The sequence below is a fragment of the Phyllobates terribilis genome, unplaced genomic scaffold (assembly GCF_046119375.1).
Source record: "Phyllobates terribilis strain yellow unplaced genomic scaffold, ASM4611937v1 Scaffold_87__1_contigs__length_6367161, whole genome shotgun sequence".
Lineage (NCBI taxonomy): Eukaryota > Metazoa > Chordata > Amphibia > Anura > Dendrobatidae > Phyllobates > Phyllobates terribilis.
Window position 1 is genome coordinate 962,892 of NW_027362847.1, and position 20,512 is coordinate 983,403.

The window sequence follows — 20,512 nt, forward strand, 5'->3', positions numbered from 1 at the left end:
ACAGGAGGATTTACAGAGGAAGTGCATGAAGTAAAATTCTTACATTTCCAGGAGGGATTACAGGGGATGTGCACAAAGTAGAGTTCTTACATTTCCAGGAGGGATTACAGAGGAACTGCATAAAGTAAAGTTCTTACATTTCCAGGAGGGATTAGAGAGGAAGTGCGTAAAGTAAAGTTCTTACATTTCCATGAGGGATTACAGAGGAAGTGCATAAAGTAAAGTTCTTACATTTCCAGGAGGGATTACAGAGGAAATGCATAAAGTAAAGTTCTTACATTTCCAGAAGGGATTGCAGGGGATGTGCACAAAGTAGAGTTCTTACATTTCCAGGAGGGATTACAGAGGAAGTGCATAAAGTAAAGTTCTTACATTTCCAGGAGGGATTACAGAGGAAGTGCATAAAGTAAAGTTCTTACATTTCCAGGAGGGATTACAGAGGAAGTGCATAAAGTAAAGTTCTTACATTTCCAGGAGGGATTACAGAGGAAGTGCATAAAGTAAAGTTCTTACATTTCCAGGAGGGATTACAGAGGAAGTGCATAAAGTAAAATTCTTACATTTCCAGGAGGGATTACAGGGGATGTGCACAAAGTAGAGTTCTTACATTTCCAGAAGGGATTACAGAGGAAGTGCATAAAGTAAAGTTCTTAAATTTCCAGGAGGGATTACAGAGGAAGTGCATAAAGTAAAGTTCTTACATTTCCAGGAGGGATTACAGAGGAAATGCATAAAGTAAAGTTCTTACATTTCCAGGAGGGATTACAGGTGATGTGCACAAAGTAGAGTTCTTACATTTCCAGGAGGGATTACAGAGGAAGTGCATAAAGTAAAGTTCTTACATTTCCAGGAGGGATTACAGAGGAAGTGCGTAAAGTTCTTACATTTCCAGGAGGGATTACAGAGGAAGTGCATAAAGTAAAGTTCTTACATTTCCAGGAGGGATTACAGAGGAAGTGCATAAAGTAAAGTTCTTACATTTCCAGGAGAGATTACAGAGGAAGTGCACAAAGTAGATTTCTTACATTTCCAGGAGGGATTACAGTGGAAGTGCATAAAGTAAAGTTCTTACATTTCCAGGAGGGATTACAGAGGAAGTGCATAAAGTAAAGTTCTTACATTTCCAGGAGTAATTAAAGAGGAAGTGCACAATGTAGAGTCCTTACATTTCCAGGAGGATTTACAGAGGAAGTGCACAAAGTAAAGTTCTTACATTTCCAGGAGGGATTACAGAGGAAGTGCATATAGTAAAGTTCTTACATTTCCATGAGGAATTAAAGAGGAAGTGCAGAAAGTAGAGTCCTTACATTTCCAGGAGGGATTACAGAGGAAGTGCACAAAGTAGAGTTCTTACATTTCCAGGAGGGATTACAGGGGATGTGCACAAAGAAGAGTTCTTACATTTCCAGGAGTATTTACAGAGGAAGTGCAAAAAGTAAAGTTCTTACATTTCCAGGAGGGATTACAGAGGAAATGCATAAAGTAAAGTTCTTATATTTCCATGAGGAATTAAAGAGGAAGTGCAAAAAGTAAAGTTCTTACATTTCCAGGAGGGATTACAGAGGAAGTGCATAAAGTAAAGTTCTTACATTTCCAGGGGGAATTAAAGAGGAAGTGCAGAAAGTAGAGTCCTTACATTTCCAGGCCAGGAGGGATTACACGGGATGTGGACAAAGTAGAGTTCTTACATTTCCAGGAGGATTTACAGAGGAAGTGCAAAAAGTAAAATTCTTACATTTCCAGGAGGGATTACAGAGGAAGTGCATAAAGTAAAATTCTTACATTTCCAGGAGGGATTACAGAGGAAGTGCATAAAGTAAAGTTCTTACATTTCCAGGAGGGATTACAGGGGATGTGCACAAAGTAGAGTTCTTACTTTTCCAGGAGGATTTACAGAGGAAGTGCATGAAGTAAAATTCTTACATTTCCAGGAGGGATTACAGGGGATGTGCACAAAGTAGAATTCTTACATTTCCAGGAGGGATTACAGAGGAACTGCATAAAGTAAAGTTCTTACATTTCCAGGAGGGATTACAGAGGAAGTGCGTAAAGTAAAGTTCTTACATTTCCAGGAGGGATTACAGAGGAAGTGCATAAAGTAAAGTTCTTACATTTCCAGGAGGGATTATAGAGGAAGTGCATAAAGTAAAGTTCTTACATTTCCAGGAGTAATTAAAGAGGAAGTGCACAAAGTAGAGTCCTTACATTTCCAGGAGGATTTACAGAGGAAGTGCACAATGTAAAGTTCTTACATTTCCAGGAGGGATTACAGAGGAAGTGCATATAGTAAAGTTCTTAAATTTCCATGAGGAATTAAACAGGAAGTGCAGAAAGTAGAGTCCTTACATTTCCAGGAGGGATTACAGAGGAAGTGCACAAAGTAGAGTTCTTACATTTCCAGGAGGGATTACAGGGGATGTGCACAAAGTAGAGTTCTTACATTTGCAGGAGGGATTACAGAGGAAATGCATAAAGTAAAGTTCTTACATTTCCATGAGGAATTAAAGAGGAAGTGCACAAAATAGAGTTCTTACATTTCCAGGAGGTATTACAGAGGAAGTGCATAAAGTAGAGTTCTTACATTTCCAGGAGGGATTACAGAGGAAGTGCAAAAAGTAAAGCTCTTACATTTCCAGGAGGGATTACAGAGGAAGTGCATAAAGTAAAGTTCTTGCATTTCCAGGGGGAATTAAAGAGGAAGTGCAGAAAGTAGAGTCCTTACATTTCCAGGAGGTATTACAGGGGATGTGCACAAAGTAGAGTTCTTACATTTCCAGGAGGATTTACAGAGGAAGTGCAAAAAGTAAAATTCTTACATTTCCAGAAGGGATTACAGAGGAAGTGCATAAAGTAAAATTCTTACATTTCCAGGAGGAATTACAGAGGAAGTGCATAAAGTAAAGTTCTTACATTTCCAGGAGAGATTACAGGGGATGTGCACAAAGTAGAGTTCTTACTTTTACAGGAGGATTTACAGAGGAAGTGCATGAAGTAAAATTCTTACATTTCCAGGAGGGATTACAGGGGATGTGCACAAAGTAGAGTTCTTACATTTCCAGGAGGGATTACAGAGGAACTGCATAAAGTAAAGTTCTTACATTTCCAGGAGGGATTAGAGAGGAAGTGCGTAAAGTAAAGTTCTTACATTTCCATGAGGGATTACAGAGGAAGTGCATAAAGTAAAGTTCTTACATTTCCAGGAGGGATTACAGAGGAAATGCATAAAGTAAAGTTCTTACATTTCCAGAAGGGATTGCAGGGGATGTGCACAAAGTAGAGTTCTTACATTTCCAGGAGGGATTACAGAGGAAGTGCATAAAGTAAAGTTCTTACATTTCCAGGAGGGATTACAGAGGAAGTGCATAAAGTAAAGTTCTTACATTTCCAGGAGGGATTACAGAGGAAGTGCATAAAGTAAAGTTCTTACATTTCCAGGAGGGATTACAGAGGAAGTGCGTAAAGTTCTTACATTTCCAGGAGGGATTACAGAGGAAGTGCATAAAGTAAAGTTCTTACATTTCCAGGAGGGATTACAGAGGAAGTGCATAAAGTAAAGTTCTTACATTTCCAGGAGAGATTACAGAGGAAGTGCACAAAGTAGATTTCTTACATTTCCAGGAGGGATTACAGTGGAAGTGCATAAAGTAAAGTTCTTACATTTCCAGGAGGGATTACAGAGGAAGTGCATAAAGTAAAGTTCTTACATTTCCAGGAGTAATTAAAGAGGAAGTGCACAATGTAGAGTCCTTACATTTCCAGGAGGATTTACAGAGGAAGTGCACAAAGTAAAGTTCTTACATTTCCAGGAGGGATTACAGAGGAAGTGCATATAGTAAAGTTCTTACATTTCCATGAGGAATTAAAGAGGAAGTGCAGAAAGTAGAGTCCTTACATTTCCAGGAGGGATTACAGAGGAAGTGCACAAAGTAGAGTTCTTACATTTCCAGGAGGGATTACAGGGGATGTGCACAAAGAAGAGTTCTTACATTTCCAGGAGTATTTACAGAGGAAGTGCAAAAAGTAAAGTTCTTACATTTCCAGGAGGGATTACAGAGGAAATGCATAAAGTAAAGTTCTTATATTTCCATGAGGAATTAAAGAGGAAGTGCAAAAAGTAAAGTTCTTACATTTCCAGGAGGGATTACAGAGGAAGTGCATAAAGTAAAGTTCTTACATTTCCAGGGGGAATTAAAGAGGAAGTGCAGAAAGTAGAGTCCTTACATTTCCAGGCCAGGAGGGATTACACGGGATGTGGACAAAGTAGAGTTCTTACATTTCCAGGAGGATTTACAGAGGAAGTGCAAAAAGTAAAATTCTTACATTTCCAGGAGGGATTACAGAGGAAGTGCATAAAGTAAAATTCTTACATTTCCAGGAGGGATTACAGAGGAAGTGCATAAAGTAAAGTTCTTACATTTCCAGGAGGGATTACAGGGGATGTGCACAAAGTAGAGTTCTTACTTTTCCAGGAGGATTTACAGAGGAAGTGCATGAAGTAAAATTCTTACATTTCCAGGAGGGATTACAGGGGATGTGCACAAAGTAGAATTCTTACATTTCCAGGAGGGATTACAGAGGAACTGCATAAAGTAAAGTTCTTACATTTCCAGGAGGGATTACAGAGGAAGTGCGTAAAGTAAAGTTCTTACATTTCCAGGAGGGATTACAGAGGAAGTGCATAAAGTAAAGTTCTTACATTTCCAGGAGGGATTATAGAGGAAGTGCATAAAGTAAAGTTCTTACATTTCCAGGAGTAATTAAAGAGGAAGTGCACAAAGTAGAGTCCTTACATTTCCAGGAGGATTTACAGAGGAAGTGCACAATGTAAAGTTCTTACATTTCCAGGAGGGATTACAGAGGAAGTGCATATAGTAAAGTTCTTAAATTTCCATGAGGAATTAAACAGGAAGTGCAGAAAGTAGAGTCCTTACATTTCCAGGAGGGATTACAGAGGAAGTGCACAAAGTAGAGTTCTTACATTTCCAGGAGGGATTACAGGGGATGTGCACAAAGTAGAGTTCTTACATTTGCAGGAGGGATTACAGAGGAAATGCATAAAGTAAAGTTCTTACATTTCCATGAGGAATTAAAGAGGAAGTGCACAAAATAGAGTTCTTACATTTCCAGGAGGTATTACAGAGGAAGTGCATAAAGTAGAGTTCTTACATTTCCAGGAGGGATTACAGAGGAAGTGCAAAAAGTAAAGCTCTTACATTTCCAGGAGGGATTACAGAGGAAGTGCATAAAGTAAAGTTCTTGCATTTCCAGGGGGAATTAAAGAGGAAGTGCAGAAAGTAGAGTCCTTACATTTCCAGGAGGTATTACAGGGGATGTGCACAAAGTAGAGTTCTTACATTTCCAGGAGGATTTACAGAGGAAGTGCAAAAAGTAAAATTCTTACATTTCCAGAAGGGATTACAGAGGAAGTGCATAAAGTAAAATTCTTACATTTCCAGGAGGAATTACAGAGGAAGTGCATAAAGTAAAGTTCTTACATTTCCAGGAGAGATTACAGGGGATGTGCACAAAGTAGAGTTCTTACTTTTACAGGAGGATTTACAGAGGAAGTGCATGAAGTAAAATTCTTACATTTCCAGGAGGGATTACAGGGGATGTGCACAAAGTAGAGTTCTTACATTTCCAGGAGGGATTACAGAGGAACTGCATAAAGTAAAGTTCTTACATTTCCAGGAGGGATTAGAGAGGAAGTGCGTAAAGTAAAGTTCTTACATTTCCATGAGGGATTACAGAGGAAGTGCATAAAGTAAAGTTCTTACATTTCCAGGAGGGATTACAGAGGAAATGCATAAAGTAAAGTTCTTACATTTCCAGAAGGGATTGCAGGGGATGTGCACAAAGTAGAGTTCTTACATTTCCAGGAGGGATTACAGAGGAAGTGCATAAAGTAAAGTTCTTACATTTCCAGGAGGGATTACAGAGGAAGTGCATAAAGTAAAGTTCTTACATTTCCAGGAGGGATTACAGAGGAAGTGCATAAAGTAAAGTTCTTACATTTCCAGGAGGGATTACAGAGGAAGTGCATAAAGTAAAGTTCTTACATTTCCAGGAGGGATTACAGAGGAAGTGCATAAAGTAAAATTCTTACATTTCCAGGAGGGATTACAGGGGATGTGCACAAAGTAGAGTTCTTACATTTCCAGAAGGGATTACAGAGGAAGTGCATAAAGTAAAGTTCTTAAATTTCCAGGAGGGATTACAGAGGAAGTGCATAAAGTAAAGTTCTTACATTTCCAGGAGGGATTACAGAGGAAATGCATAAAGTAAAGTTCTTACATTTCCAGGAGGGATTACAGGGGATGTGCACAAAGTAGAGTTCTTACATTTCCAGGAAGGATTACAGAGGAAGTGCATAAAGTAAATTCTTACATTTCCAGGAGGGATTACAGAGGAAGTGCGTAAAGTTCTTACATTTCCAGGAGGGATTACAGAGGAAGTGCATAAAGTAAAGTTCTTACATTTCCAGGAGGGATTACAGAGGAAGTGCATAAAGTAAAGTTCTTACATTTCCAGGAGAGATTACAGAGGAAGTGCACAAAGTAGATTTCTTACATTTCCAGGAGGGATTACAGTGGAAGTGCATAAAGTAAAGTTCTTACATTTCCAGGAGGGATTACAGAGGAAGTGCATAAAGTAAAGTTCTTACATTTGCAGGAGTAATTAAAGAGGAAGTGCACAATGTAGAGTCCTTACATTTCCAGGAGGATTTACAGAGGAAGTGCACAAAGTAAAGTTCTTACATTTCCAGGAGGGATTACAGAGGAAGTGCATATAGTAAAGTTCTTACATTTCCATGAGGAATTAAAGAGGAAGTGCAGAAAGTAGAGTCCTTACATTTCCAGGAGGGATTACAGAGGAAGTGCACAAAGTAGAGTTCTTACATTTCCAGGAGGGATTACAGGGGATGTGCACAAAGAAGAGTTCTTACATTTCCAGGAGTATTTACAGAGGAAGTGCAAAAAGTAAAGTTCTTACATTTCCAGGAGGGATTACAGAGGAAATGCATAAAGTAAAGTTCTTATATTTCCATGAGGAATTAAAGAGGAAGTGCAAAAAGTAAAGTTCTTACATTTCCAGGAGGGATTACAGAGGAAGTGCATAAAGTAAAGTTCTTACATTTCCAGGGGGAATTAAAGAGGAAGTGCAGAAAGTAGAGTCCTTACATTTCCAGGCCAGGAGGGATTACACAGGATGTGGACAAAGTAGAGTTCTTACATTTCCAGGAGGATTTACAGAGGAAGTGCAAAAAGTAAAATTCTTACATTTCCAGGAGGGATTACAGAGGAAGTGCATAAAGTAAAATTCTTACATTTCCAGGAGGGATTACAGAGGAAGTGCATAAAGTAAAGTTCTTACATTTCCAGGAGGGATTACAGGGGATGTGCACAAAGTAGAGTTCTTACTTTCCAGGAGGATTTACAGAGGAAGTGCATGAAGTAAAATTCTTACATTTCCAGGAGGGATTACAGGGGATGTGCACAAAGTAGAATTCTTACATTTCCAGGAGGGATTACAGAGGAACTGCATAAAGTAAAGTTCTTACATTTCCAGGAGGGATTACAGAGGAAGTGCGTAAAGTAAAGTTCTTACATTTCCAGGAGGGATTACAGAGGAAGTGCAGAAAGTAAAGTTCTTACATTTCCAGGAGGGATTACAGAGGATATGCATAAAGTAAAGTTCTTACATTTCCAGGAGGGATTACAGAGGAAGTGCATAAAGTAAAGTTCCTACATTTCCAGGAGTGATTACAGAGGAAGTGCACAAAGTAAAGTTCTTACATTTCCAGGAGGATTTATGGAGGAAGTGCATAAAGTAAAGTTCTTACATTTCCAGGAGGGATTACAGAGGCAGTGCATAAAGTAGAGTTCATACATTTCCAGGAGGGATTACAGAGGAAGTGCATAAAGTAAAGTTCTTACATTTCCAGGAGGGATTACAGAGGAAGTGCATAAAGTAGAGTTCTTACATTTCCAGGAGGGATTACAGAGGAAGTGCATAAAGTAAAGTTCTTACATTTCCAGGGGGAATTAAAGAGGAAGTGCAGAAAGTAGAGTCCTTACATTTCCAGGAAGGATTACAGGGCATGTGCACAAAATAGAGCTCTATGAAATAAGCCTCCCGATTTGGTATTTCATGGAGAACAAAGGAATTTAATGAAACAGATATGTAAAAAAGAACTAAGTTTAATTTGAATTCTCTGTTATCCCTCCTGGAAATGAATGTCTCAACTGATAACTGGGTGATACAATTTCATGGTAAAAATATCAAACTGTGTAGAGACTCACCACACATTAAAAAAGGAGCACCCTTCTTGTCAAGTAATTTACACATTTCCAGGAGGAATAATAGAGGAACAGCATAAAAAATGCTACAGAATTGTAAAGAAAGTGTATAGTATAAGCCCAGCACTAAGAGAAGAGCATTCTCCTGTGTCCGCAGGGTGGTCCGGCCCCCCGGAGGATACGTCATCCAGGGCTATATCTGTCCTTGTCACTGAGTCAAGTGCCCTGTCAGGACTAGACCCTGTCTGTGACCACCAGGGAATCTGCACTATTCCCAGACCGCATAGTGCCAGGACGCAGGCTGTGATCAGCGCCCCCCCTGGCATGTAGGAAATACTGCACCCAAAGTCTCTCCAACTTCTGCACTAATTGAGTGACTCAAAAAATTTGAGGGGACAAGACGGGAAAAATAATCAGTATTTAGATAAAATATTTTAAAATTTTATTTTACTTTATCGGCCCATTGTTATATAGATCAGTGAAAAGAACTTGACTTTAAAAAAAAAAAGTGCCGTTCCTCTATTATTCCTCCTGGAAATGACTAAATAGGCAACTGGGTCTTATCGTTCCATTATTCATGAGTGTCCAATCAGTACTGACAATATTAGTCACACTCTGTTTTAAATGGGAATGATTGTGCCAAGTTATAAATTGACGCACAGATTTCCAAGAGGAATAACAGAGGACAAGACAGGAGAATTAATCAGTATTTGATCCAAAATGACACTTATTTCCAACATTTCAGGTATTTTATTGGCCCAATGTTATAGATTAGTGAGATGGATTTTGCAGCATTTTTTTTTCTTCTTAAAATTGTGCCACTCCTCTGTTATTCTTCCTGGAAATGTATGACTAAATCGACAATGTTATAGTTTAGTGCATTGGATTTACATAAAGGATCTGTCCTGACATATCACTGATACTTCCCCCAAAAAACAATAATTTGGGAATATTTTTCCTCTGTTATTCTTCCTGGAAATGTATGACCAAATTGACAACTACATGTTACCGTTCCTTTGTCTTTGAGAATGTTTCTGTCCTATCAGTGCTGCTGATTACGATAGCCACGCCCTATTGAAAAGGAAGTGGGTGTGTCAATGGGGCGTGTCTCTACACAGAATGTCCCTCTCTAATCACTACTGACAATGTTAGTCACGCCCTGTTGTAAGGTTAGTACATTTCCAGGAGGAACAACAGGTGAACAGCAAAAAAAAATAAAAAAATAAAAAACAAAATGTGTTCTAAAATAGTCATTCCCCCTGTTGTTCCTCTTGGAAATGTATTTACCTTATAATAGGGCGTGACAAACATTGTCAGCCCTGATTGGACAGGGACATTGTGTAGGGACACGCCTCACTGACACAACCTATAAAATAACAATTCTGGAACATATTTTTTTTTCTGTTCCAATGTTGTTCCTCCTGGAAATGTAAAGTGAAGACATTTCAAGAGGAACAACATGGGAAATAGTTATTCTGGAACATTTTTTTTTTTTTATTGATGTTCCCATATTGTTCCTCCTGGAAATGTATTGACCTTTCATTATTTTTGAAAGAAAAGCAAATTTTTTTCAATGAAGCTAACATTAAATGAATCAGAAATACACTCTATACATTGTTAATGTGGTAAATGACTATTCTAGCTGTAAACGTCTTGTTTTTATTGCAATATCTACATAGGTGTATAGAGGCCCATTTCCAACAACCACCACTCCAGTGTTTTAATGGTACATTGTGTTTTCTAACTGTGTAAGAAGGCTAATGGATGTTTAGAAAACCCTTGCACAAGTATGTTAGCCCAGCTGAAAACGGTTTGGCTGATTTGAGAAGCTATAAAATTGACCTTCCTTTGAGCTAGTTGAGAATCTGGAGCATTGCATTTGTTTGTTCTACGAAACTCTCAAAATGGCCAGAAAAAGAGAACTTTCATGTGAAACTCGACAGTCTATTCTTGTTCTTAGAAATGAAGGCTATTCCATGTGAGAAATTGCCAAGAAACTGAAGATTTCCTACAACGGTGTGTACTACTCCCTTCAGAGGAGAGCACAAACAGGCTCTAACCAGAGTAGAAAGAGAAGTGGGAGCCCCGCAGCACAACTGAGCAACAAGACAAATACATTAGAGTCTCTAGTTTGAGAAATCGACGTCTCACAGCTCCTCAACTGGCAGCTTCATTAAAGAGTACACGCGAAACGCCAGTGTCAACGTCTACAGTGAAGAGGCGACTCCGGGATGCTGGCCTTCAGGGCAAAGTGGCAAAGAAAAAGCCATATCTGAGACTGACTAATAAAAGGAAAAGATTAATATGGGCAAAAGAACACAGACATTGGACAGAGGAAGATTGGAAAAAAGTTTTATGGACAGACAAATCAAAGTTTGAGGTGTTTGGATCACACAGAAGAACATTTGTGAGACGCAGAACAACTGAAAAGATGCTGAAAGAGTGCCTGACGCCATCTGTCAAGCATGGTGGAGGTAATGTGATGGTCTGGGGTTGCTTTGGTGCTGGTAAAGTGGAAGATTTGTACAAGGTAAATGGGATTTTGAATAAGAAAGGCTATCATTCCATTTTGCAATGCCATGCCATACCCTGTGGACAGCGCTTGATTGGAGCCAATTTCAACCTACAACAGGAAGATGACCCAAAGCACACCTCCAAATTATGCATGAACTATTTAGGGAGCAGGCAGCTGGTATTCTATCTGTAATGGAGTGTCCAGCGCAGTCACCAGATCTCAACCCCATTGAGCTGTTGTGGGAGCAGCTTCACCGTATGGTGCGCAAAAAGTGCCCATCAAGCCAATCCAACTTGTGTGAGGGGCTTCAGGAAGCATGGGGGGAAATTTCTCAAGATTACCTCAGCAAATTAACAGCTAGAATGCCAAAGGTCTGCAATGCAGTAATTGCCCCAAAGGGAGCATTCTGAGACGAAAGCAAAGTTTGAAGCAGAAATTATTCTTTCTAATAAAAATCATTATTTCTAACCTTGTCAATGTCTGGACTATTTTCTATTAATTTTTCAACTCATTTGATGAATAAAAGTATGAGTTTTCATGGAAAAAACAAAATTGTCTGGGTGACCCCAAACTTTTGAACGGTAGTGTGTATGTATGTATGTGTATATATATATATATATATATATATATATACATATATATATATATATATATATATATATATATATATATATATATATACTGCTCAAAGAAATAAGGAGGGAGCATCATGTGACACTCCCTCTCCCATCATTCCTCCTCTGCGTCTGACGCAGCGGCATGATGACGCGCCACGCTGTGTCAGACAGTGGAGCTGGCAGCTGCTGAGGTGATCAGCTGCAGAGACTGAAGCAGCGGGGAACGAGGAGCGGTAAGTATGTATTTATTTTTAAATCAGTGTGTACTGATAATACTGGAGGACTGGGGCTGCATTTTACCCTACGGGTGGGGGGGGGGGCTGCATTTTACCCTATGGGGGGCTGCATTATACTGCGTACAGGACCATGGGGGAATGCATTATACTGAGTGGGGAGCCATGGCGAGTGTCTTATACTGTGTGGAGGACCATGGGGAAGCGCATTATACTGTGTGGAGGACCACGTGGGAGTGCATTATACTGCGTGGAGGACCACGAGGGAGTGCATTATACTACGTGGAGGACCACGAGGGAGTGCATTATACTGCGTGGAGGACCACGAGGGAGTGCATTATACTGCGTGGAGGACCATGGGGAGTGCATTACACTGCGTGGAGGACCATGGGGACTGTATTATACTGCGTGGAGGACCACGAGGGAGTGCATTATACTGCGTGGAGGACCATGGGAGTGCATTATACTGTGTGGAGGACCATGGCGAGAGTCTTATACTGTGTGGAGGACCATGGCGAGTGCATTATACTCTATGGAGTGTGGAGAGGTGTGGGGCAGTTGGGGCATCATACTGTGTTGGTGTCATCATACTTTACCCTGGGAGTTGAGGTCGGGTACAGTAGGGTCATTATACTGCGCATATGGAGAAATTCACCATGGGGGTATCATACCGTGTTTGGGGGGCACTTTTGTTGGCACCACACTTTATGGGCAATGAAAAAGGATCTAGGAAAATTACTATGTAAAGGCTGGAAGGTTGTGAGATCTGCTCTTCTGTGACCCCGACAATTATTTACATTTTTACATTTTTTTGTTGGGGGGCCCTATTAGAACTTCTGCTATGGGGCCCCATGATTCCTATGTACGCCCCTGATTGTACCAAATCCTCAGCTGTGCTGGTACTAAGGATATGGACACTCAGACATTTTGGGCTAAATATATACATACAAATATTTTTTCAATAACGTTTCATAAACAATTTGGCTTTTTTATTTCCTTTGCATTGCTAGTTGCAGAATGAGCTCACTGAGAATTTATCAGTGAGCTCATTCTGACCTTCTCTGTGCTGATTATGTTCACAGACCAGCATGAAAGTTAGGCTGATCTCTGATGCAGTCATAAATCATCGCAGAAATAAAAGAGCTGGAAACTCCACATCATAAGGAGCTCACTGACTGAATCTCAAGTTAACTCATTCTGCAGCCATCAATGTGCTGCTGGGAAACAAAAAGCTGGTAAAGGCCGAACAGAGCAAATGTTACAAGAAGCAAAATAGTAAAAAGTATTTTTAGACCAATATACATGTATTTAAAGGGATTATCCGGTGTGAAGCTGAAGGCCTGCAGTCATCTGTGTGACTCTCTGTGACTGCAGACTTGTAATCCTCACATCATGTAGACTGCGCGCTGCCAGCATTATTCTCAGCCCAGAGATGGCAGAAGCCCCTGTATCATGTGTACAGGAATTGTGCCCCCTCTCCCCGAGGAGCAGCAGCGCCTCGTCCTCCAGATACATGAGGGTCCTATCGGGGAGATCCGCATGTACCGGCCATGATGTCATCTCCATGGATACGGCATCAATGTGCAGAGCAGAAGACCCCTGTAAGGGAGAGCTCAGACGTGGGGGGATTGATGTGGATGTGAGGAGCAGATCCCCCCCATATTCACAGATTATCGCACAATACATGTGGCCTTGCACAGGAAAAACTGTGAGGAAAGAAGAAATCAGATTTCTTACAATATAGAATAATGTCCTCCTGCCCTCGCTCATGTCCAGTATTATTTATCCCCTGACCTTTTAGGTGGGGAACCCCTCCTGAGCCCCCTCCATTATATAGGAGCCATATATCTGCTCCATTACTGGCAGAAGGTAAGGAGCCAATCACACTGCACGGCTTCTACTTCCTGCTCTAAGCCCCGCCCACCTGCCTTCCCTTGAGATCTCCATGACAACCCTTGTGTGACTACAGTGACAGGCCACGCCCCCGAGGATTCTGATCAGTGCGGATGTCTCCATATTGCTGAGGAAAAGAGCGGCTGATGGGCGGAGCCAGCAGCGATGTGAGGGGCGGAGCCAGCAGCGATATGAGGGGCGGAGCCAGCAGCGACATGAGGGGCGGAGCCAGCAGCGATATGAGGGGCGCTCACAGCGCTGACAGGAGCAGGTGTGTGTGCAGCCAGTTCCTCTGCTGTGGGTGTTGTGGTGTGTGAGCTTCGCCGTGTATATAATATACACACATATATATATATATATATACACAGTTGAAATCAGAAGTTTCCATACACTGTATAAATAGACACATCTGCAGGTTTTTCTCAATATCTGACATGAAATCAGAATAAACCTTTCCCTTTTTAGGTCAATTAGGATTACCATCATTTTTAATATTTGCCAAATGCCAGAATAATGAGAGAGAGAGAGAATGTTTTAGGACATTTTTATTACTTACTGCTAAGTCAAAAGTTTCCCTCTTTCCCTCTCATTCATTGGGAGTGGGGCGCGGAGGATGCTGGGTGGGACGCGTGGGGTAACCCCCGCCCACAGCCCAGCATCCACCGCGGGGTCCGCGACACTAATGTCACCCCTCATTTGACGTGACATCAGCGGAAGAAAGAGCCGGCTGCAGCCGGGGGGTCACGTGATGCCTGTGAGTGGCGCTATCGCCAGTCCCTCCTACAGGAAATCAACCCCACATGATGCTGCCACCCCCATGTTTCACAGTTGGGATGGTGTTCTTAGGCTTCCAAGCTTCTCCTTTTTTCTTCCAAAAGTAACGATGGTCACTATGCCCAAAAAGTTCAATTTTAGTTTCATCAGACCACGGGACATGTCTCCAAAAATTAAGGTCTTTGTTCCTGTGTGCATTTGCAAACATTAATCTGGCTTTTTTATCTTTCTTTTGGAGTAATGGCTTCTTCCTGGCACAGTGGCCTTTCAGCCTATATTGATACAGTACTAATTTCACTGTGGATATTGACACAATCTTATCAGCTTTCCCTATCATCTTCACAAGATCTTTTTCTTTTGTCCTTGATATGCACATATCGGACCAAAGCACGTTCATCTCTGGGACACAGAACCCGTCTCCTTCCTGAGCGGTATGATGGCTGGACATTCCCATCTTGTTTGTACTTGCATATAATTGTTTGTACAGATTAACGAGACACTTTCAGGTATCTAGAAATTGTACCCAAGGATGAGCCAGACTTGTGCAAGTCCACAATTCTCTTCCTGATATCTTGGTTGATTTCTTTAGACTTTCCCATGATGCTACACAAAGAAGCAGTGTGTTTCAGGTGTGCATTAAAAAACATCCACAGGTGTGTCTCTAATTAACTGAGATGTTGCCAAAAAAACTCAGAAGTTTCCAAACACATGACATCATCATATGGGCAGTCCAGAATTGTTTAAAGGTATAGCAATATTAGTGTATGTAAACTTATGACTTTGCAGTAAGTAATAAAAATGCTTTAAAACATTCTCTCTCTCTCTTATTATTCTGGCATTTGGCAAATCTTAAAAATTATGGTAATCCTAATTGACCTAAAACGTGAAGGTTTATTCTGATTTCATGTCAGATATTGAGAAAAACATGCAGATGTGTCTTTTTATTGTTATGATCTGCAACAAGTACTAAGGAAAGAAAGGAGAAAGCTATCCCTACAGTAAGACTAAGCTGAATCCCTACGATGTAGCAGGCTGCCTGTTCCTAGCGAACAGACCCGCCTTAGTCCTCGGCTAGTCTGAACGAAGACCTATAGCATAAAGGAGAGGGGTCCCTAAAAGAACTAAGGACTGGAACAAAAATGGGACATCTCCTAAACAGAGAAGTTGTTACAAAACACAAAAAGATAAACTGACAAAAAGGTACTAGAGGTCCCAGAAGGACCAAGCGAACTGACAGAGAAAGGCACAGAAGCACCTGGCTAGAAAAGCAGTCAAACAACACTGAAGTCCAACACAGCCAAAAGGGCGGAGCTGGAATATAAAGGCAGATGGTCTTGTGACCGCAAAACACAAGATGGAAAAAACAAACAGGAAGGTTCTAACATTTATATAGTGTATGTAAATTTCTGGTTTCAACTGTGTATACAGGTGACAGGAGCAGGTGTGTGTGCAGCCAGGTCCGCTCTTTTTGTGGCGCCGCAGCGGAGCGTGTTGTGGTGTGTGAGCTCTGCCGTGTATATAGTACAGAGGAGTATATATATATGTGTGTATGTATATATATATATATATATATATACATATGTAGCACCCTGAGGATTCGGCTGCTACAGGGGTATTGCACCTCAACCCAGAGGTGTGATATTCCACTCCCGGGTAAGGATGGAGTGTGGAACTGAGCTCGGTAGGCTGCATGCACTACATACATCCCATTTCCGAGGAACAGGCCGACGGTACTCCCACTTAGAAATGTGCAGGTACGACCGAGTCTGTTCCTGGCTGGAGTGGGAGGGGGGGTGGTACATCCCAAGTAGTGTAGGGGCAGATAGGGGGAGCAGCCTGGGTAAAGATAGGAGCTCATTGGGTGCTGGTCACCTGAGCTCACACATAGAGGGTGTATATAAGGTGGGCACCATCAAAGAACAGGGTCAGTCAGTCTTTGCAGGCAAGTCAGTCTGTCAGCCTTTGCAGAGAAGTAAGAAGCAGAGGAGCAGAGCAGCCCCAGAGAGAGAGAGAGGAGAAAGCAAGAGAGACCCAGAGGGGGAAACAGAAGAGAGGACTCTGAGACCCCAAATCCAATCCACGGGTGAAGAGTCGGCATCAGGGTACCGGAACCCAAGCTGGTGGGGGCAAAAACACACCCCAGCCAGAGACCGGAGGCCGTGGGCAGCGTCTGCCACGGCCACCCACCACATCCACCCCGAAGGCATACCACGTGGAGGGTCAGGGAACCCAAGGCCAAGGGTCTCCCAACAGAAGGCCCGAGGGAGCTGGACCTGGGTGGATCACTAGTGGGGACGGCCAGAGAAAGGACAGAAGGAGAGCTCAGGGTCACGCTCCGGACTCGCTTGGGGGTTGGCTGGATCCAGGACCTGGTGGATGCAGCACGGCTCGGGAGGTCACTTGAAGCTGGAGTGACCGGAACATCAGCAGTGAGTAAATACCCTTAACTGCATAACCCGACTCTGTCTTCCTTTAACATCTATGCTGCACCACCACAACCCCCATCCTCTGCACCTGACCCCCTGAGGCTATACCCCACCCGTTGGGGGTTATACCATCAAAAGCTGCACCTACACCATCAGCCTCAGCGGACCCTGCTGCAGCGGCGGCCATAGTGACCGCAATACAACGGGTGGCGTAGTCGACATTAAGAACTTATTAACATCTGTAGGACTGCCACATACAACTGAGTTTGACACCCTGGGCACGGACCGGGTCACAGCCACTCGGAAGACTACAACTCCCATCTGATCCGGCTCCGGATATTCCCCCTAAAGAATATGGCCCAGGGGGCGCGTCAACTTTGGCGTAGTCGGCAGGATACCGTGCCCGCAACAACCGGGTACTGCGTGCCTGAAGAAAAGAACAAGTTTACCTCAAAAAGAAGTCTCCTGCCGGTTCCGGAGGGTCCCCGCCATCGGACCCCATCACCAGTCGATTCCAGCCGGTTGTCCGCCATTAACCGCGTTTTCCCGCCATCTGCAGAGTTTCCCGCCACTGGGAAGCGATTCCCGCCATTTCCAAAGGTTTCCCGCCTTGGAAGAGCGGACGCCATTATGGGCGTACCAGAGGGTGGCGAGAGGCCACCTCCCATCGTGGGCCAGGACCGAAAATGGCGCCAAAAGTGGAAACCGCCCCCACCAACAGAGACTGTGATGCTAGAGGTGTCTGTCAGCGTGAAAGAACAGCCCCTGGAGCTGACAGTCACCAAGTGGCCCCGGGACCGCCCTCGAGAGGGGAGGAGACGAAAGGAGAGAGCAAAGATGGGTGTCGCTTGGAGCAGTCTAGAGCGAGCGCACCCGGAGGCAAGAAGCCTGGAGAATAGTATCGGAGGAGCTTACCCGGAGATGGCGAGAAAGCAGAGCAGCACCGGCCCGTTGGCCAGGAGCCTGCTAGAAACGGAGGAGGAAGAGCAGAGCAGCACCGGCCCGTTGGCCAGGAGCCTGCTGGAGACAACGGAAGGAGAGCAGAGCAGCACCGACCCGTTGGTCAGGAGCCTGCTGGAAACAACGACCCCACTAGGCCTAGTGGAGGTCCTAGCACAGCTCCCCCGAGACCGGGAGTGTGCACAGACCGCTCTGGAGGGCCTCGCAAGGAGGATGGCCCGGGTGCAGCGAGAGACGTTGGCGGAGTGGAGCCGTGAGATGGCCCAGCAGACCGAGACCTGTCAGCGGAGCACGCCACCCGAGACGAGGAGACAGACCGCCTCTGAGGATGGCGCGGGAGGATTGAAGGCTGGAGACGGCGCCGAGAAGGGAGCCGAACGAGTGGAGGCAGGTAAAGGGGACGTCTATACCCCAGACCGGGAAACCGCGTACCTGCCCCAGCTCCCCGTCGCAGAGCCCGAAGTCTATCCTGCCGTGCCCGTCGCTGCAACGTCACCGCCGCAGACTAGGCCTCAAACGGGAGCCGCGACCCCTGTGACGTCACACGCCTCGACCCCGAGCGTGACCAAGCAGGAAGTACCACCAGCCTGGTCGCAAGGCCTAGTACCCCCGGGCGCCGCAATACCAACAGCGCCCCCTACCTCCGCGGAGCCCCCGGCCTGGTCGCAGGGCCAAGTAGCCCAGGGCGCCGCCGTCCTTACGGTGCCCTTCACCGTCCAGATACCCCAGGCCTGGCCGCAAGGCCCGGGCAACCCGGGCGCTAACACCACCGCGCCCATAAGACCAAGAGTGCCGCATCTGGGAGAGGACCTGTACGCCCAGCATACGTGCCCGGATGGGCAGCCATTTATATGGCCACCGGAGTTCCACCATCCCCGACTCTGGAGAGAGAGACCCCTGGATGAACCCCTGATCCCGGCTCCAAAGCCCGGAAAGAGGATCTCGCCCCCGCTAGCGGAAGCACAGTTTGAGTGGGACCCCACCGGAGAAGATCTTATGGGGTTCACTCAAGAGACTCGGGCAGCTGCAGCGGAGCGTGCTGAGTGCTGCCGCCAACAGCTCGAGGACTTCGAGAGGGAGCGGAGAGAGAGGCGGGTCCGGGAACAGCTAGCTCAAGTAAAGAGCGCGGAGCAGAAGAGCCGGGCCAGGAGAGACCCCCGTGCAGCGCATAGTCCCCGCACCACCGGGACTGTGATAAAGTTTAACCTGCAGCATGGGTGGGGCTTCATCCGAGACCACCACACCATAGGCGACGTCTTTGTGACCAGAAGAGACGTTGAGTCCCACCTACCGGAGGGACACAGAGGTCGTGACCTTTACATCGGGGACGAGGTCACCTTCACCCGGCACAAGTGTGCCAAAGGTCCCTACGCCCTCCATGTGCATCGCCTGACGGAGGAAGAGCTGCGGTGTGAGGAGGAGGAGTAAGAGGACCCGGACGGGTCTGAAGTAACAACCAGCTGTAAGCAAAGAGCAGGAGGAAGACGCCGTTGAGTGCGGCAGAGAAGTGATGTAAATAGTTACCCGACCGGGTACCAAAGAAACTGTTGATACATATATATAGTCCCCGTTGGGACCAGCTGAGTGAACTGTTTACCCGTTAACCCCTTAATCCCACAGGCTGAGGACTGTGAGCAGCCATCCCCTTTCCCTCCTTACCTGGCCGAGGACTGAGAGCGGCCAACTTCCCCTGTATATAGTTGCGCTTCCTAAAGCGCCCCCTACCGGTTTTATAGGAAAACCAGTTTTCTAGAGAGACTGTCGCACTTTACCCGGTCACACGTTGCACAGTGACCGGAGGAGGAGCCAGAGGCGACGAGAATGTTTTATATGGAAAGTTTTATTAATATATATATATATGATGTTTTATATGTTTAAGCAAAAATTTGTATGTTTTGGTGTTGTTTATGTCTTACAGCCCGAGGACGTGCTGTGATTTACCAGGGGGGAATGTAGCACCCTGAGGATTCGGCTGCTACAGGGGTATTGCACCTCAACCCAGAGGTGTGATATTCCACTCCCGGGTAAGGATGGAGTGTGGAACTGAGCTCGGTAGGCTGCATGCACTACATACATCCCATTTCCGAGGAACAGGCCGACGGTACTCCCACTTAGAAATGTGCAGGTACGACCGAGTCTGTTCCTGGCTGGAGTGGGAGGGGGGGTGGTACATCCCAAGTAGTGTAGGGGCAGATAGGGGGAGCAGCCTGGGTAAAGATAGGAGCTCATTGGGTGCTGGTCACCTGAGCTCACACATAGAGGGTGTATATAAGGTGGGCACCATCAAAGAACAGGGTCAGTCAGTCTTTGCAGGCAAGTCAGTCTGTCAGCCTTTGCAGAGAAGTAAGAAGCAGAGGAGCAGAGCAGCCCCAGAGAGAGAGAGAGGAGAAAGCAAGAGAGACCCAGAGGGGGAAACAGAAGAGAGGACTCTGAGACCCCAAATCCAATCCACGGGTGAAGAGTCGGCATCAGGGTACCGGAACCCAAGCTGGTGGGGGCAAAAACACACCCCAGCCAGAGACCGGAGGCCGTGGGCAGCGTCTGCCACGGCCACCCACCACATCCACCCCGAAGGCATGCCACGTGGAGGGTCAGGGAACCCAAGGCCAAGGGTCTCCCAACAGAAGGCCCGAGGGAGCTGGACCTGGGTGGATCACTAGTAGGGACGGCCAGAGAAAGGACAGAAGGAGAGCTCAGGGTCACGCTCCGGACTCGCTTGGGGGTTGGCTGGATCCAGGACCTGGTGGATGCAGCACGGCTCGGGAGGTCACTTGAAGCTGGAGTGACCGGAACA